We start from the raw sequence: 18,398 nt of genomic DNA, 5'->3' as shown, positions 1-18,398 counted from the left end.
AAATACTTAACACTTAATATCTATATGCAACACATTTAAGATATTATGCAATATATTAATATATTAATAACATTGATATATTATGCAATATATTATAGTGAATTTAATTTGATCATATAATAAAATACTTTGCATAAGAAATTGCTATTCTATATGAAATAACTAAATTTGTCTGACTTAAAAAAATAAGTTAAGAAAACATCTTCACAAAACAAATATCCTTCAGTTTTTCTTTTTTAAAATATTTCATTGCATATATGACATACTGGGGTAATAATGATGCCTGATACTGACATACCCCTGAAGACTGCAGAATACTATTTGGTCATTATCTTACACAACATATTAGATACGTGATCTCAATCCTAAGATTTTTCTGGCTCACTTTTCTTCAAATTTAACTACTGTTTAAATTTAAATTTAAAATTTTAGCTGATAAAACAAAAAGCACCATCAGTCAGAAGTTCACAATGATTTCTGATAATTTTTCATTTTAAGATGGATTTTCCTAGTGGTACAACTGTTACTGGCACTGTGACAACATTGGGATAAGTTTCTGATATTTTATTTCAAAATATAACCTTTAGTATATCTAGAGCCGACGATTCTCACACAATTTTTCTATCAAGATTTAACTCTCCATACAAATCAGTTTTAATTAGATTCAGTGTGAATCCGATTTTAAATATAAATAAACACAGTAGCATTTTCCCTTACAGACACTTATTTTTCTTACAATTATTCAGCCATATTGATTGCACAAATCAGTGGCTTCCACAGCTGTATATGACCCTCCCTCCAGCCCTCTCACCCCCTCCCGTCCCCTCGCTCTTCCCCAAGACTCTCTCTTCTATTTTCCTGTCGTTTTCCCCACATATGAGAGAAAATATGTGATATTTGTCTGTTTCAGGTTAATTTTTCTTAATATGACTTCCTCCAGTCCTATCCGTTTTTCTGAAAAAATGACAGGATTTCATTCTTTGTGGCTGAATCATACTCTATTTTGTACATTTACCATTTTTTTGCAAGAGTTAAAGGAGTAAGATGTATTCAAGAATAGAAATAGGAGCAAGACTCTCGCAGGGTGAGAGGGGACCCGAACAGCAGGTTTCCATATATATATAAATGTGAGTGTGTGTGTGTGACTGTGTGTGTGTGTGTATTTGTTCAATTCCCATCATATACATATACATATGATACTGGGAGTTGATGCCAGGTATGCTTAGCCATGGAGTGGCATCCATAACCCTTTTTAAAATTCTATTTACAGACAAGGTCTTGCTGAGCTGCTTAGGGCCTCGCTAAGTTGCTGAGGCTGGCTTTGAACTTTCGATCCTCCTGCATCAGCCTCCTGAGCCTCTGGGATTACAGATGTGGGTCACTGTGCTCGGCATACCATATTTTTTTAAAGCCATCCATCTGTTGATGGGCATTAGGCTGATTCCATATCTTGGCTATTGTGAATTGTGCTGCAATGGACATGGGTGTGTAAGTGTCTCTTTTGTAAATTTTTTTTTAGTTGTAGATGGACACGATTAATTGATTGATTGATTGATTTATATTTATTGACCATTTGTACTCCTTTGAGATGGGCGCTCAGATCACTTACACGCTCTCATTCTTTTCAGCCTTTTTGAATCCTTTGTATCCTCTGGATAGCAACCCTCTGTCAGACGAAGGGCTGGCGAGATTTCCTCCCCGTGCAGGCTCTCTCTGTACTCTGTGGACTGTCTCCCTGGCTCTGCAGAAGCTTTTTAATTTGACGAGATTCCATTTGTCAATTCTTGCTTTTAGATCCTGAGCTGTTGGAGTCCTAGTCAGGAAATTGTTTACTGTGCCTACATCTTGAAAGGCTACCCCTGTTTTCTTCCAGCAATTTCAAAGTGTCAGGTCTTACATGAAGGTCTTTGATCCATTTTGAGTTTACTTTTGTACAGGGCGAGAGGTAGAATCCAGTAAGGAGAAGAAATTATGTACGTCCCATCACCAAGCTCATCTTTGCCAGTTTGGTTCCTTTTTATTAAGTGAAGGGTTTCACTCTTCTGTTACGGGTTTTCCAGCGGATTCTGGTTCCTGGCTGTTGTCCTGCTTGGCTTCTTACATGTGCTGGACACTGAATCCTGCAGAGGACTTGCCACCTGTATCCTCCTAAAGGCAGATCCTCCTCATCAACAAGAATCCCAGTGCCCTCAGTTCTCTGTCACCTACCTGGAGAAACAAGCTTGACTCCAGACTTGTTACTACGTTGTGAAATAGGGTTTACCTTTTTTTGTCTTTTTGCACCTAGATTATTGGTGAGGTTGGTCTGGGATTTTCTAGTCTCACAGTGTCCTTGTTCAATCCTGATCTCAAATCATGCTAGTGTCGAACCGAGTCAGATATTTTGTTTGTTTTATCTATTCTCAGGTACAAGCTGTGTAAGGGAAACAATTCTCTGTTCATTGAAGCTTTCGTAAAATTCTCTTTGAAAAAATCACCAGAATCTGGCGTCCGAATGATTTTTATAAATTTGGTTTTGCTTACAATGCTGTGTAAGTTTTCAATTTTACTACCAGAAACAGCTACTGATGATGTTCTCGATGCCTAGCGTTCCTGATGCGTCTGTGAACCCTTTCTATACTCCTCCTGTTCCTGCACTTCCTATTTTATTCCCTTGACCTTGACCTTCCTACTCAGTCGATTTTTTTTTCCATTTGTTTCCAAAGAAATAGCTTTGATTTTATGGATCGTCCACAGTTTGTCTGACTTTTTGTTTGTTAATTTCTGCCCTTATTTATTATTTCCTTTTTCTCTCTAATGGATCACTCTGTTTTAGAAGGTTCTGAAATCAAATAATTAACTGGTCGGCTTTATAGCCTTATTTTAAAAATGCATCAAGAGCTATGAGTTTACTTTTAAGGGCTGCTTTAGCTATGTCTCAGGAGTTCTAATGCCAAGTGGCACTTCATCCCAGCAGTTTTAGATATTTGGTTATTGACACCCTGATTGGTTCTGTGATCCATGAAGTATGGTTTAGTGAATCTTTTTCTAATTATTGTCAACTTTCTCGGCTACTTGGATTCCAGCATTTCTCCCTCCAGGGGCACATAGAAGGTTCGTGCATTATCTAAGTAGGTAACACAGACTCCAGAGGCTTTGGAAGGTCATTTGGCCGCATTGACCCTGCTCTACCCAGTACTTGCTCATGTTGTCTCCCTGCCATGGCTCTGGCCGCAGGGATGCAGTTTTAGTGATCCTGTCTGGCTCTGGTTTGGGAGCCATTGAACTACCTCTCCCCGTGTATTCAGTCAACTACAACACAGGGTTCTACCCAGCGTTTTCACGACTGTGACTGAGAATCCTGACAAGGGCCATTTTAGAGGAGGAAACACCTATTTGAGGCTCGCCTTTTCAGAGGTTCTGCCCACAGGTGGCCGGCTCTGCTCCTCAGGGCTTGGGCACGTCATGACGGAGAGCGGGGCGGAGGGAAGTGCTCCCAGGGTGATGGGGAAACAGAGACTGAGCTCAGCTCACCCATATAGAAACCCCAAAGCCACCCCCAGGGACCCACCTCGCTCAGCCACACCCAGTCCATCCTATGGGGGATCAACCACTGACGGGTCAAGGCTCTCCTGACCCAGTCATCTCACCTGGGAACCGGCCTCACTGTCTCTTCCATGAGCTTTTGGGGGGCACCTCTTACCTAAACCACAATAAACACAAGCTGTTGATATGACAATGTTTTATTTTCCTAATTCAGTCTCAAGTTATTTCATCTTTACCTCCTTCTCTCGCTGCTCTCACCCCATATTTTGATTCAATTTTCTTAAATAAATAATTCTCATCAGGGGTTCAATAGATTGGCCACAACCCTTTTCTCCATTCCTCTGCCTGGGATTGTCTGTAGTGGGCTGCTCTGTCCCCTGCGGTCACTTATCTTCTGGCTGGACTATGTCCCCTAGCAGCTTTCTCCTTAATGATCTCCAAGGGGGAAGCTTGTTCCCCTCTCTGAACTCTGAGGACCTCCTCTGCCCTTGCCCCTTAACAGCAGTTTCAGGGAACTCCGAGGACCATATCCACAGTCCTCCTGGCACGTCGAGGCTGCTCACTCCTTGTCCTCACACACACATCGCGGCTGAGGACGCTGCGTTGCAGTCTCGTTGCTCTTCTTTTGGAATGCCTTTTCTTCCTCCTTTCTGCACTGTAACTGTCATCGTGACCGACACACTTCCTGCCTAGCACTTGGTCTGCTCATTAACTCAGAGCTCCTGATTCTTTGTCCAACCTCGAAGATTTCTGGCCACCTGTCTTCAAATGTCGCTCCTTTGCTAGGTTCTTATTCTTTTCCGTGTGTACGTTGGAAGCTCATTTCATTTTCTGTATCTCTTCTCTATTTGAAGTAAAAAAAAATCATCAATTAGATATGAACTAAACATAGATCCATTATTTTAAGAAGCCAAATTAAGGATCCTAGGAATAAAAAATAGAATCATTGGAAAATCATTTTTTAAACCCCAAGTGGAAGTGAAAGAATTTGTGAACTGGAAAGCGGCCCCTGAAGCTCATTCTGAATAAAATACCTGGAGGCAAACCTCAAGACGTGGGGGGTGAAGAGATCCAGAAAGCGCACTGGGCGGTCAGTCCCTGGCCCTCACTCCTGGTGCTGGGTCACTCTCGGCTTCAGGTGGACTTTTGTCGGAGCCCTTGTCTCCTCTCCACCACGTGCTTCTTCTTCCGGTCCGGGGAGGGCCGTCTTCGCCGTCTGAGTGTCGATAATCCCTGATATGTGTAAATGATATACATGTAACATATGGCAAAGGAAAGGTGTTCCAAAGAGCAGCGACGGGCGTGCGGACGAGGAGGGAGCAGCGTTGGAGAGGAGGCACAGTTCCAAGTCTGAACTGGATGCCGAGTGTCCTGGAGTCCAGCCCCAGGACCCTAGGCCTGCTCGCTGGAGGTGTCTGGGCTGAATGAATGCGGAGGAGCCACTTCTCCAAGCCCCTGACTCCAGGGGCTCTGGGTCGACTCCCTCTGAGGTTGAGGCTGCAGAGAGCCAGCCTCCGGTGCCAGAGGGGACCAGGGCATGGTGCATGTCCAACCCCGAGGCCACCATGACGGGGTTTCCTGCCTGCGTCTTGAGAGCAGGCTGCTGGGCAGCCTAATGAAGATGGGGTGTGAGGCTCTGCTGCAGTGGGACCCAGCGAGGCTGCATGGACAGGCCAGCCAGGCCGCCTTTCCCATGGGGCACAGTGAAGCTGACCAGACCGACTGCACTGACCTGAAGAGGTGGTCAGCCAATTCCCGTCTTGAAGTCCATGAATCAGCTGCTGCCTGGTAAAGAAACACTTGATCTGTCAGTGCTGTGGGCTGGCCAGAAGCGGCCGGACTGCTGAGGGTGTCCGCCATGGCAGGGAGAGGTGGATCCCCAAGCCGGGCATGCTGCCCCTCTTGGTAGAGGTTGCAGTTACAGATCAGCGTGTCCCACCTACTTAGAGCCAAACCCAGGACTTCGTGGAAATTAGTGAAATATTTGTGCCAAGGGGCCCCTGCTGAGTGCCCTATGGAGACAGTCTGCCATGGGGCAGTGCTGCCCTGACTTCAGGGGACGTGGGAGGGGGGATAGCAGCACGGGCACCAGGTACCTGCACCATGCATGCTCAGCACAGTGTGACATCCGTTCTCCATGCCAAGGGGACTGACGGGCATACTTGCAGCAAGCGGAGGCTGAATCAGTGGCCAGTGAAACAGTGGCCACACCTTGGCCTTCTAAAAATCCCATCAGTTTAATCTCATTTAACCCAAACCCCATCCTGGGAGGATCTGCAGGCAACTGAACGGCGTTAGGCTGTGCTGAGCCGCGAATCTGACTTAGGGAAAAAGGTAGAGGCTGCCTCAGCCAAAGCCCAGCCACTTGCCCCCTGCGAAGTCCTACCTGCACCGACTCTGGTGGACGAGGACCCGTCCCCTGGAGCATACCTGCAGCTGGAGCTCATCCTCTCAGGAAATGATGCTGAACCTGGGTTCTGTGTTCTAAGATATGCTGGACATGCCTGACGCGCTGGTGCTCTGGTCACTTGGCATCAAGCCTGGCGCCAGCAGGTCACATCTGCAAATGAGCAAATCGATGAATCAGGCGGTTGTCAACTGCCTGGTTTGGTGGTGACTTTGAAATGACCTCAGCCATTACCCTGGGGAATCGACCTGCAATGTCCCCTGCTCCTTTCATGTACCCTGGGGACCTGCCCCACGGGGGCCACTTCCCGAGGGTGGGCTGTCTTGTAGGTCACCGTCCACTGCGATGCCCTGGACGCCCGCATCAGCACAGGCTGCCGTTGTCTTGGAAGTGCGTTGCTCCTTCTGCAGTGAGATAGCGGCTTCCGTGTGGGTGCCTGAAACCCCCAGCCCCGGGCAGTGCCACCTCGGGTTGGGGTGGGCAAGCCAGGCCGGCTTCCTCATCTGGGGTTCCCTCCATGCTCTCCCTCCTGCAGGTGCCATCAGAAAATCTGGGCCCCTGGGAAAGCAGGAGGAGAAGGCTTCTCTCCGTCTCCCAGGAAGCCCAGCCGTTGTTCTCATCAGGCTCAGAAGAACAGGACCCAAAGGAGCCGGGCAGCTCCTGCTCAGCCCTCTCCTTCCCCCTCCCCCCCCGGGGGGATGATCAGCCCCCGATGGAACAATGCAGGAGAGGATGCCCCAGGTTGCACTCTGACCTCCACCTGTACCTGCAGTCACTGACCTCCACTGGCAAGTCAGGGCCCCAGGCCTGGAGGGACTTTCTACAGCACTTTCCAGTAGATGGGGTCTCATCAGTGGACGTGAGACAAAGCGTGCGGCAGCTGCGGGCCTTGTCAAGGAGTGACTTAGAGACAGCACAGGGGACAGAGGGTGGGAATTCTTGAGTCCGCACCCTCTGTCCCCATGGGTAACTCCTTTGGCCCTTCTTTGCACGATGCCCTTCTATGGGCCGCCAATGCGCCAGAGCTGCTGCTCTTACCTGCAGACTTTGAGTCCGGGTCAGGCAGCACGAGGTGGCTGACCTCCTCTCGGAGCCCTGGGAGCTTCTGGCCGAGCGGGAGCGGCTTTCCCTGTAGATCATGTGACACACCGTGGCAATTGAGGGTAGAGCTCGACTGTGTGCCTCAGGTCTTTGACCTTCCATTTTCTCTTCTGCAAAAGGGAACATGGACCCCGAAGCTCACGGTTGCAGAGCACCTTGCGGGTTTGACAGTGTCCCTGAATGCTGGCCGGCGATGGCAGCTCTGGTGGCGGCTACCACGGGGGGTCACTGGAATGACACAGTGCTGTCACTTTGTGCAGGTCCTGTTGGTGAGGAAGGCTCCGTCACAAACATTTATTGATCAAATACCTGCTTCGTGGGGACAGCACAGGGTGCCCACGCCACCAAGCCAACATTGTCCTCTTCTTCTTTCTCTCAAAAATCTCCAGTTGGGTCTGATGATAGAAATTTGCTCGGTAGATAATGATCCTCCAAAGACGCCCAAGTCCTAATTCTAGGACTACCTTGCCTCATGCGGCAACTGGAGATGATCCAGGATTCTCTGGGTGGTCCAGCGGAATCTCAGGGTGCTCACAGTGAAATAGGGAACCGGGGAAAGTCTCAGAAAGAGGGCGGCAGGAGAGACGGGTGGGTGTGCTGCCTTTGGATGGAGGAAGGGCCCTGAGCCCAGGGTGTGGGCACCACTGGACGTTGCAAGGGCTGGGGGCTGTGTCCTGCCCCGGAGCCCCCAGGAGAGGCTGCCTGCCCCACCCTAATGTAGCCCACCAGGACCCACCTCTGACCTCTGACCTCCAGAGCTTTGGGCTGCTTTGTGCCACTGTTTTGGGGCACTTGGTTATAGCAGCCATAGACACGAACCCACTGGGAATCTGACACAAGTTCCCTATGTCCAGCCAAAACTGGCCAAGTGCTTGCTATAGCAGCCGCTGTAGCAGCTGCTGAATTCGTGGGAGGAAGGGGCCAGGGCCAGGCTCTGAGCCCCCGCCTGTGTGGAGCTCACGGTGCCACGGGAAGACCGTGTCCAGCACGTAGTGGGACATCTGGGAGGGATGTGTGCTGGATTAGGGCGTGGGGAGTCTTCTGTGGTCCCAGCCATGCAGCGGTCACTGAGACACTGTGGCCCCACCCGGCCACCTTCCCTTGCTGGCCACAGCATGTGGGCAGAGTCGGGGCTGGAGGCCACGGGTCCCGGGTGCTGGGAGCTGAGCAGGGGCAGTGCTCCATGGAGCCCAGCACCTGGCCGGTCGCCCCTGACTGGAACCCCTTTCTTCTTCTCCCTGCGCTGTCAATCAGTAGAGAAGACACAGAGACATCTAGGGAGCGCGGCTAATCAGCCAGGCACTCCATTAATGAGGCACCATTTTCTGCACTTGATTCTCATTACAGTGAGTTTATTTTCGTTTCTTGTGTAGGAGAGAAAAAAACAGGTGCTCACATTTAGCCTCATCAGCTTCCTGTTACTGTTTGATTCACTTATTATTTTTAAAATAGGTCTATTTTGGAGGAAATGTGACCTGGAAGAGACCCACGGTATTTACTCCGGCGGCTGCTGGGCTGCTGCGGGAGGGCGTGTTCCCGGCGGGGGTAGGAGGAACCAGGGAGCCAGCTGCAGCTGGCCACACACGCTGGCCGCCGCTGGTGTCCTTTGTCTGTCTGCACAAGTTCCTTCTCTTCCTTTCTCAGAGGGAAGGGCCTGCGTTGACATCTCCAGGTCAGATGACCAGGGCAGGCCCAGGGCAGGCTGCTGTGTGTGGGGGAGTTGCACCAGTTCCTAAAATGGGACCCTCTGTTCCCAGTCAGCTGGGCACCCTCCCTGAGGGCTCTGAGCCCACAACTAACCTCCTGCCCTCACCTGTCCCTGTCCGCAGTCAGGGTCCCTGTCCACCTGCAGATCCCAGTTTGGAGGTGCAGCTTAGGGACTGCGGTCCTCCCTGAGGGGCAATGGCACACAGTGACCACAGCTCAGAGTCTTCTTGCAAACAGAAGGGACGCCCCGTCTGCCTGCCCATGCGGGATCCGCGACGCTGGCCTCTCGTTGGAGCGCAGATGCGCCATCTTTCAGCCTCATCCCAGGGTCGTCCCGGCCTCCCGCCTGCCCTGTCTGTTTCCTTCGTGAAGGGCGGGCTTCATATAAAAATAGCCCTCCCGGGCATCGTGGGGCTCCTCGCAGGTTCCCATAGAAACCAGGCAGTGCAAACATGTGGAGGATTTTTTCTCAAGTGAGCCCAAAATTTTATCCTCCAAAGATTCAGGGTCATTCTGTCTCACAATTTGGAAGAACCCTTGGCTGCTTACAGAAGGTCTTTAAAAAGGAATTGATAAAGTGCCCTCGTCCTCTCCGTTTCTCCTGCACTCTCACACACTGGTTTTGTTCCATTTTAGAGGAGCCACAAAATGTCACTTCCTGAGGTTTCCAACTCACCCCTCAGGAGCTGGGAAAAAGCCCTTTTGAGATAGAACTCCCCAGACTCGGAAGGCAGAATGGGAAGAGATGCGTCACTCCTCCCGTTTCAGAGCTTGGCCTCGCCCGGGTTAGGTCACTGGGAAACTGTCCATCAAGGAAGGGAACCTGGCCTCCAGCTCTGAACGGGTCGTGGGAGGCAGGTGACATGGAGAAGCAGGGCCCCTCACGGCCTGGGGCACCCTGCCTTGCGCAGCCCAGTTCAGTTGAGGTCAACTGCGCTTGGTCAGCGGAGGCCTCTTCAGGGCGTCGAGCTGGAGGGTCAGGAAGACGTGGAGCCAGGGCTTTCGTCCCTGTCCCTTGGTTTTCTTGGAGCTCGTACTTGGCACAGGCGTGGGGGGCCGGGCCGGCAGACAGGAGCAGAGCCCAGCAGCCAGGCCATGAGGTCATCCCTCCAGGCCCAGCCGTCACTAGTGGAAGCCGCTCCTTGCAGGGAGGACAGCCCTGCAGAGGTGTGCTCCGGCTTCGCCCTGGGACCAGGCCAGGGCCACGCTCCTCTGAGTCCCCCTGGCCCAGGACAAGGGCATGGCTTCCCTGGACAGCAGCCCCTGACTGAGTCCAGCCCTGACCTGCAGAGGTCCTCCCCATGGGTATTTTAAAGGTAAAGGAGCTCTCTCTTGGGTGGGGTGGCTTGCAGCCCCCGTGAGGAGGAAGTTCTGGCTCCCTGGACCTGCAGCTGTTCGGAGAAGGAAACAGGGTCTTGGTAATGTCAGGTTGGGCCCGTCCAGGGCGGCCTCAGCCCAGGAGGACCCGCTGTCTTGGTCAAGGCCTCCATCCTCCACCAGCCGCCAGTCACACTTCTTCCCTGAGTCCTGGTCACCCTGACCTTGACCGTGGCTCTGCCTTGCCTGCAGCCTGCCCGCCCACCCTGCCGTGTGCTTTCTAGAAGTCTCCATCCACCAACCCCCTGAGCCTCTCGCTCCCCCTCCCTGAAGGGCTCTGCTGCCCTGGGTGGGGCGCAGCCCCTCTGTGTGGGCACCTGGGGTCCTCTTCTCTCCTGTCCACAATTCTTCTCTGACACGGAAAGGGCACAGAGGGAGAAGGACCCTCACACACCCGGGGAGGACACCATGTAAAGACAGCCATGGCCGGGTGGCGGCCCTACAGGTAGCAGGGCCAGCAACACGCAGAGCTGGGGGGCTCGGGGACAGGCGCTTTCTCGTGGGCTCACAGGGCCCAGCCTGCCTACACCTTGACCAGGGACCACAGGGCTCCAGAGCCTGGCGAGGACCCATTCTGCTGGTGAAGCCCCCAGCCTGGGGTACCTTTGATATGGAGCAGGGCTTGCCTGCTGCCCAAGGCACCAGACGCCTGCAGGACGCCTGCAGCACTCGGTTCTGCACAAAGAAAGCACTTTCATTGAAGGCTGACCCAGGAGGGGGGCACACTGGGGCCGCCTCCCTCTCGGCTGGTGGTGGAGGAACTGACACATGGGGAGGGGAGTGAGTGGTTTGAACAGGAGTCCTGGGAGCCGTCCATCCCCGCAGCAGGAGGTCGGTGCCCAGTGTGCCACTGTGGTGGGACTGGGGCTACTTAGGGTCCCTCTGCAGCTGTTGACGACACCCCCTTCTTATCCCCCCCGGGGACCCGCGCTCTGGCCTCGGGTCCCATTCGTCAGAGACCTCAGGTTGCACCCGACTCTCACGTCACCCCAGGCCAGGCCTGGGTCTGAGTCTGGTCCTGAAGACGCTTCTCTGGGCATCGACGTTGCCGTTTCTAGCTCGAGCCTGGGACTGTGTCTTTCATCTGGCCTGTGCATCCCGGGCATCATGCCTGGCCCCCAACCTTGGCCCTTCTTGGGTAACTCTGAGCCCCGGGTCATCAGTGCCCAGAGCTGCATCCCCGCAGGATGTGGGTGGGGGGCAGCAGGGTGCTCAGGGAGCCCAGGCTGGTGGAGGGCTCCACTGGGAAGAAGGGGCTGCCGGCTGTGTGCAGAGGGGCCTCCTTAGAAAGCCCATCTCCCCCTCTGCAGGTGTGCGAGGAGCACTCACCTGGGGAGACCTTGAGAAGCCATGTGCAGCCCGAGTCTGTCTGGAAGGAAGGGCGGGAGGGTGCCTTCCCCGCAGGCTGCTCCTCAAGGCACTTCCCCGACTTGAAAGAGACAGCGCCCAGTGCTGCACGGCGCTGCCCGCCCTTGGAGGCACTTCTCCAGGGGAACGGCGATGCTCAGCTGGCTGTCAGTCGCGGCCCGTGATGGGCCGGGGAAAGCGCTACGCTGTGAATTAAGCTGACTGATGGGGACGCCAGTTTTATTAGCCTTCTTCCTTGGGTGATAATTTCCATCTAGGAGGATGAGTTACTAAAGAGGTCCTGCAGGCGCCTGTTTGGATGATGCAGGCGTTTTAATAAAGCCTGCCTTTCCTCCTTCGCTCTGGTTTTGAATATTTGATCTTTGTTGGGGGAATTGTTTCCATGCTGCTGGCCCAGGATTGGGCAAGAAGTCGACAGCGCGGGCCGTTGGGCGTCTGGCCACCTCAGCGTCGAGACTCACGGCTGAGGGGCCACAGTCCTGGGCAGGGTGCCTCTGGAAGAGGGTTACGGGAAGTCACAGGAAAACGGAGAAGTGGCGCTCAGACATCAGCGGTTGGCCGCAGGGACTCAAGCCCAGACAGGAGTGTCCTGTGTAGTGAGAATATTTCAATGTGTGCGTCTACCCCCCATTTCCTGTGTGTCCCAAGCCAGGAACCCACTGAAAGCTCCGTGGACCCCTCCCAACCCCTGCAGGGACCCCTTGCTGAGCAGACCCCACACCTTCCCCTCCAGAGCCGTCCGCTCCAGTGTTGGGCTGTGCTGGTGACCGTGACTAGAGCCTCTAGTAGTTACCAATCCCCCGGTGATCACCCGAGTTGCCCCCAGCCAGCCAGAGGCTTCACCTGCCCCCTTCCAGCGCGATATCTCCTGAGGTCTGCCCCTGGGCCTTTGCCCTTGCTCTACCCTCCTCCCTGTGCACCATCCCCGGAAGGCTCCATGGCTCCTCCCTTGTTGGCTTGTTCAGTGTCCATTGTCCCTCAGAGGCAGCCTCCCTGAGCTCCATCCCACAGCTCTCTGCTGTCGGGAGTCACCCCAGAGGTGGTTTGCACCCGTCTCCTGTGCACTGATTTCCTGCACATGCTGGAACACCCTGGAGGGGTGGGGGGACTTGGCCCTGGGTCAAGGACTGGAGCAGGGCTGGCACCCACGGGAGCTGCTCATAGGTCCTCTGCAGGCAAAGCCATCCTGGGGGCCTCAGTGGAGGACAGGACCCTGTGACGATGTGACCTGGCTGCTCCGGAGGACTTAGGTCTTACCAAGAGCCCTAAGCTTCGTCCACGAGAAGAGCAGATGCCCTGCTATCAGAAGGGCAGCCGGCCCGCTCTGGTCCCGGGTCTGTCCCCTGACCAGCCCTAGGAACGAGGGCACAGGGATCAACACTCTGGGCTCCTGAACCAAAAGGCCTCTACCCAATTAGCCTCTGGCATCATTGTCCCCCCAAACCAAAGCCTAGACAGTGCGTGTCCCCTGCTCAGGGTGACCCTGTTCACCTGACCCCGTCCATCAGCCATGATCACTCCTTTGATCTGCACACACGGCTCAGCTCTGCACGTGTGATGGTGAGAGGCCGTGAGCATGTGTGAGAGCCGGCTTGAGTGTGTGCAGCAGGAATGGGAGGAGAGGAGAGTGCCAGGTGTGAGGGCTGTGGGTGAGCAGGCGGGTGTGCGGGCCCTCTGGGTCTCGGCAGTCTCGGGAAGTGTCAATGAGGGCGTGTGTGGAGTGAAGTGTAGGTGGGTGTGAGGCAGTGTATGTGTGTGTGACAGCCTGGTGTGTCGGTAGGAGTGAGAGATGCTGGGTGTGATGACAGAGGTGTGAGGAAGGTGTGAAAGTGCGTGTAAGGTGGGTGTGTGCACTGTGCCAATGTGCACGGTGAGTGTTCACCCAGCATGGTGTGCATCCTGCCATGATGTGTGTGTGTAAAACAATACCCTGCAGTGTGAGTGTGCACATGGTGTGGGTGTCGATGTGTGTGCATTGTGTTACACACGTGTGTGCACAGGTGCGTACAGTGCGTGTGGCCATGGGTAGGATATACAGGTATGCATATGTGGTCTGTGGATAAACGTGGGGTGTATGTGCAGTGTGAGTATAAACATGCCTTATGCATGTGTGGGCACATGCTGTGTGTGAATGTACATGTGTGACATGTGTGCACATATCAGTGTGTGTGCAACCCACGTGTTATCTAGGTGTGCACACTTGGTGTGTATGAGCATAAACTTGTATTTTAATACACATGGTGTGTAAGTATGTGTGACTGCACACATGTAAACACCACATGATACACTTGTGCACACACCTGGTGTTTGCCGGAGACCCTGCTGCTCGATGCACAGACGTCTCACTCCTGCCCCTGCAAAGGAGCAGTGGTGCCGGAGAGCCTTGTGCCTGGAGTTCCGTGCTATGTGCCCGGTGCTGGGCCCGTGGCGGGGTGGGCTGAGCAGTCCTGATGTGGCTTCTCTGGCTGCTGAGATAGCCGCAGGCTGTCGTGTGCCTTTGTTTCCAGGAACTTCACCGTAGACACAGCAATTGTGCCTTGTGAGCAAAACCAACTGTCCACATTTGGTACTATTTAGTTATGTTGAAAAAGTCCAGCCTTTTGCACTGGTGCACTGCCGAGTGCCCTGTGGTCCTTGCCCGGTCCCCACGCTGCAGAGCAGGGGCTGCCCCTTGACATGCTGTGCTCTCTGCAGTCAGGATGTGCATGGCGCGGCTCTGCAGACAGGGCCACCTCTGCACCCTCTGTGCCCTCTGAGCCCTCTGAGTCCTCTGAGACCTCTGTGCCCTCTGTGCTGGGTGCACCCTTTAGAGGAGCAGGTCCTGCCTGTATCATGCAGCCTGGGGACGGCTGAGGACGTTCCAGGGCTCATCTCTGGCAGAGAATTGTGACACCAGCCAGGAAGGGACTGGGAGCTTTGCAGTCTGGTGTCGAGTTGGGTTTTCAGCTTTTAATCTCACAAGATCTCTGTGAAATAAGAAATACATCTGTGCATACATCTCTGTCCCCAGTTCCTGTCACACTGCACCTCACTTGTCACTCCATGAGTGTCAGGGGCCAGGTGAGCCTTTTGTTGGATAGTTGGTCTCTGCCCTGGTTCCTGCAGCAGAGCTCCCGACCCCGTGCTGGTTGCCGAGTGCAGGGAACATTTTCCATCCCCGTGAAACAGGGCTCCTGGGCTCCTGGGCTTTGGCTGGCCCTCCCGGGCGTAGCCGGCCACCACAAGAGCCCAGCGGTGGCTAGAAGCCTGGAGCCATCAGGGGCCCACTGGATCAAGGGGAAAAAACATTCTGGTGGGTTCCCAGGTCACTGGCGGGTGACGTGTGGGTTTCCAGGCTGAGGTGGTGACAGGCGCTCGGCTCACTTTGGGAGAACTGGGGGGCAGGCCAGTTCCTGCCTTCTCCCCCAAGGGTCCTGTCTTAGGACAGGTCTCCGGGACTCCAGGCGGCCAGCAAGGGTGGTGCCCCAGGTCCTGGCGTGATGGGACCAGAGTCTGCGCCACCCAGATTTATGGGAAAGCCTCACCCCGGGAAAGGCTCTGGCTGTCGCCAGGGAGGAAATTACAGAAGGAGCAGCCCAATAACTCAGAGCGCATGAAGGGTGACCTACCGAAATTTGTGCTCCTTCTACCCGCCACTCCCTGGCCTTTCCCCCCCTCTGGCTTCCAGGGGGCCATTTTTCAAATATTCCAAGCACCTTCAGACTTGCTGCATCTGCAGTCTCTGGGGTTAGAGGACGGAGGGGAAGAGAAATGGCTGAGCTGCCCCTTAGCCCCAGCCCCGGGAGAGGCGCACGCAGGCCGGCCCCACCGCAGCGTGTCTTCAGTCATTGACGTGGAGGGGCCGGGCAGGGTATGGGGAGGAGGACGAGAGGCCCGAGTCCCTGGTTCTGAGAGCAGCTCTGACCCGGGCAGCTGGTCCCCATAGCGCCCTCTCCTTGTCCTCAGAACGTGACTGTGTTTGGAGGCCAGGGCCACAAACGGTAAGGAGGTCTGTGGTGTGGCCCTCTCCTGCAGGACCGATGACCTTAAAAGACGGGATTAGCACACACGGGAAAGACCACGTGAGGACCCAGGAAGAAGACGGTGCCGCAAGCCCAGGAGGGACCCCGGAGACGCCCGTCTGCTGCACCTCGATACCAAACCTCCAGCCCCCAGATGCGTGGTCGAAGTCCCCTGGACTGTGGCTTCTGTAGCACCAGCCGTAACCAAACCAGGTGGAGAAGTGGCTGTAATTGTGGAATCGCCCATTAACACAAGAGTGAGCCCAGGCTCAGCTTCCTTCTGGCCGGGTCCCCAGGGCCTGTGGCCTCTCCACCAACCCCCAGGCCCAGTGGCCTCCTCCACCAACCCCCAGGCCCAGGGTCAAGGTTCTGTTGACAGAAGACTCAGTGGAAGAGGCCAACTGTGAGGACGCCCAGCTTCATTTCCATGGACGTCCTGGTGAGTCCAGCCTTCAGCCAGCCCAGCCCGGGGCCAGCTGGGCCGCCGTGGTTTTGTAAGGCCCCGATGACGGGAGGGTCCTGAGCAGCTGGCCCCCGTGGGAGTCGGCTTCTTTGCCAGGCATCCAGCCAGCTGGAGGCTGAGGGGGACGCGTCAGTGCCCCCCGTTCTGCTGCATTGTCCTGGATCCCACCACCCATTTGCTCAGAAGCTCCGGGATCCTCCACCAAGCCCCAGTCTAATACCCACACCGTCTGCGGGATGATGGACGGTATGAGAGCTCTGGTGGAATACAGAATCCAGTGACCGTGGGGTCTGCACACCGAGGGAGGAGCAAAGGATGGTGTCCACAGAATGGTGTGAGACAGAGGTCAGAAATCTGAGAGCCCCGGGATAAAATCACCACAACAGTTTGCGGGTCTGCATTTTACAAGGCACTCGCTGGCCCAGGTGTAGACAGGTGCCAACAGCTCTGCCTCAGTCCCTTAGGGCTGTGAGGCCTGGAGTGCCATCCTCACCCGGGGCCTCCCCTCTCAGGCCCAGGGAGATCCCTGCCCCCAGCAGGCGCTCATATGGAGGCTGAGCCCGGGACAGGGTCAGCCTTTCACTGCCCGTGTCCTCCCGTGTTTCACAGCAGCCTCGGGAGGTCCGTGGGGCAGGGAGCAGAGGGGGAAGGCCTGTGACCAACTGTGCCCAACGTCACCCAGAACAGAGCCAAGTGGGCCGAGGCTGAGTCCTAGGGGGTGCACCTGGAGCCTGGAGCCAGGGAAGCACAGGGAACAAGAGCCACTCCCCGGGGCTCCAGCCCACAGGGACTCCTGGCCAGCGGTCACATGGCTGGGGGACAAAGGAATCCCTGCCAGCTGCCTGGGCCTCAGAGTCCCTCCACCTCTTTCCTGGACGGTGTCATATACCCGGAGACCGACCATCCCCGACCTCAGCTCCAAAGCACTGGGTGGGCTTCTGGCCCCCAGCGTCTCTGTGGCCTGTCCCTAACCTCTCCAGGGTGACCCACAGATACTCTGTGTCTCAACATGTCACCACGTCCAAAACAGTCAGCGTCCCCCACCCCCACAGGAGGCCTGCCTCTGTCCCTAGGGAGGGGAAAGGTGTGTGTGGCCATGTGCAGGACATACATGTATGTACATGTGGACTGTGGGTCAACGTGGGGTGTGTGGAGGGCGAGTATAAACATGCCTTATGAGTGTGTGGACACGCACTGTGAGTGAATGCACATGTGTGACATGTACGCACATATCGGTGTGCGTGCAACCCACGTGTTATCTAGGTGTGCACATGTGGTGCACATGTGAGTGTAAACGTGTATTTTAATATACATGGTGTGTAAGAGCGTGTGACTGCACACATGGGGGGAAGGGCACCTCCATCCACGGTGGCTTGTGCCAGAGACCTGGGGTTTCCCTTGACCCCGTATCTCCCTTGCCCCAGAGTGGACCCCTCTTCAGGCCTTGCCAACGTGGCCTCCTACTCAGCCTGGATATTGGCTGGGAGATGGTTACCTGTGTCATGGACCGAGTGCCCCTGTCCCCAAGGCCACATGGTGAAGCTGGGACCTCCAGGATGGCCGTGTTTGGAGATGAGGCCTCTGAGGAAAGACTGAAGTGGAGTGAGGATGTGACAGTGGGCCTGCGTGACAGCACTGTGTCCTTACGAGAGGGACTTCCTGTCTCCCCAGGTCAAGCACAGAGAAGAGACAGGACTGTGACCGCCTGAGGTCTGGGCATGGGTCCGCAGCCCCGGTCATGGCAGCTGGAGTGAACAGACAGAGACAAAGGTCAAGCTGTGGTTTTTTATTACACTGTCTCGTTTTGTAAGAGAATCTTTCCAGAAGCCTCGTATTCTAATGTCGTCAACGTATCCATTTCTTCTCAATGATTTTCCTCTTGCATCTCATTTAAAAACACTTCTTCTCTGTGTGGCATGACCCTCTGTGTTTCACTAGAGATTCTGCTACCGACTCTCATACCTCTGGGATCTGCCTGAGGGGTGTGTGTGTGTGTGTGTGTGTGTGTGCGCGCGCTCACATGTGCATGTGACAGAGGGGCTCTTCTCCCACTGTTTCTGCCCACTGCCCCCTGGGTTGGGTCGCTTTGCCACCCCTGTCCCCTCTGTAAGTTTGGGGCCGTCCGATCGCAGGTTTGGAGAGCAGCCCTGTCTGGTAACTTCCTTTGCTCTCAGGAGCGGCTCTCTGAGCACTCCCTGGTCCTCCAGGGTGGTCCATGCTCTACCAGAGGGAGGCTGCCTGCCAGCGTATCTGGGACTGGACAAGAGGCCCGGCCACCTTGAGGAGGCCGTTAGAGGACTGCTCATTCCTGCGCTGGCTTAGCCCATTTCCTGCAGCTGTAACAAAGTATCAGAGATGAAAGTCTATTCCGTTCTCAGGTTTGGAGGAGGAAAGCCCAAGGCTGGGCAGTCCATCAGGTGGCTTAGGAGTGCGTGACTTCATGGGGGTA

At 54.7% G+C, this 18,398-nt stretch overlaps 2 long non-coding RNA genes across 3 annotated transcripts; one reads left to right on the top strand and one right to left on the bottom strand.

The window, feature by feature from the left end:
- Nucleotides 1-166: 166 nt before the first annotated feature.
- LOC144372376 (uncharacterized) lies at nt 167-17,860 on the top strand. Its single transcript, XR_013432397.1, has 2 exons — nt 167-15,925; nt 17,621-17,860. It is a non-coding gene; the product is annotated as an uncharacterized LOC144372376 (long non-coding RNA).
- Nucleotides 3,707-6,060, bottom strand: LOC144372375 (uncharacterized). Of its 2 annotated transcripts, none has more exons than XR_013432396.1 (4): nt 5,912-6,060; nt 5,258-5,310; nt 4,560-4,758; nt 3,707-4,369 (listed from the first exon to the last, which is right to left on the bottom strand). It is a non-coding gene; the product is annotated as an uncharacterized LOC144372375 (long non-coding RNA). The 2 variants fall into 2 exon arrangements; XR_013432395.1 differs by having other exon boundaries at nt 5,956-6,060.
- Nucleotides 17,861-18,398: the final 538 nt, after the last annotated feature.

The sequence above is a fragment of the Ictidomys tridecemlineatus genome (genome assembly GCF_052094955.1).
Source record: "Ictidomys tridecemlineatus isolate mIctTri1 chromosome 12 unlocalized genomic scaffold, mIctTri1.hap1 SUPER_12_unloc_8, whole genome shotgun sequence".
NCBI lineage: Eukaryota > Metazoa > Chordata > Mammalia > Rodentia > Sciuridae > Ictidomys > Ictidomys tridecemlineatus.
Note: the sequence above shows the minus strand (reverse complement) of the source record. Positions and strands in the feature narration are given on the sequence as shown.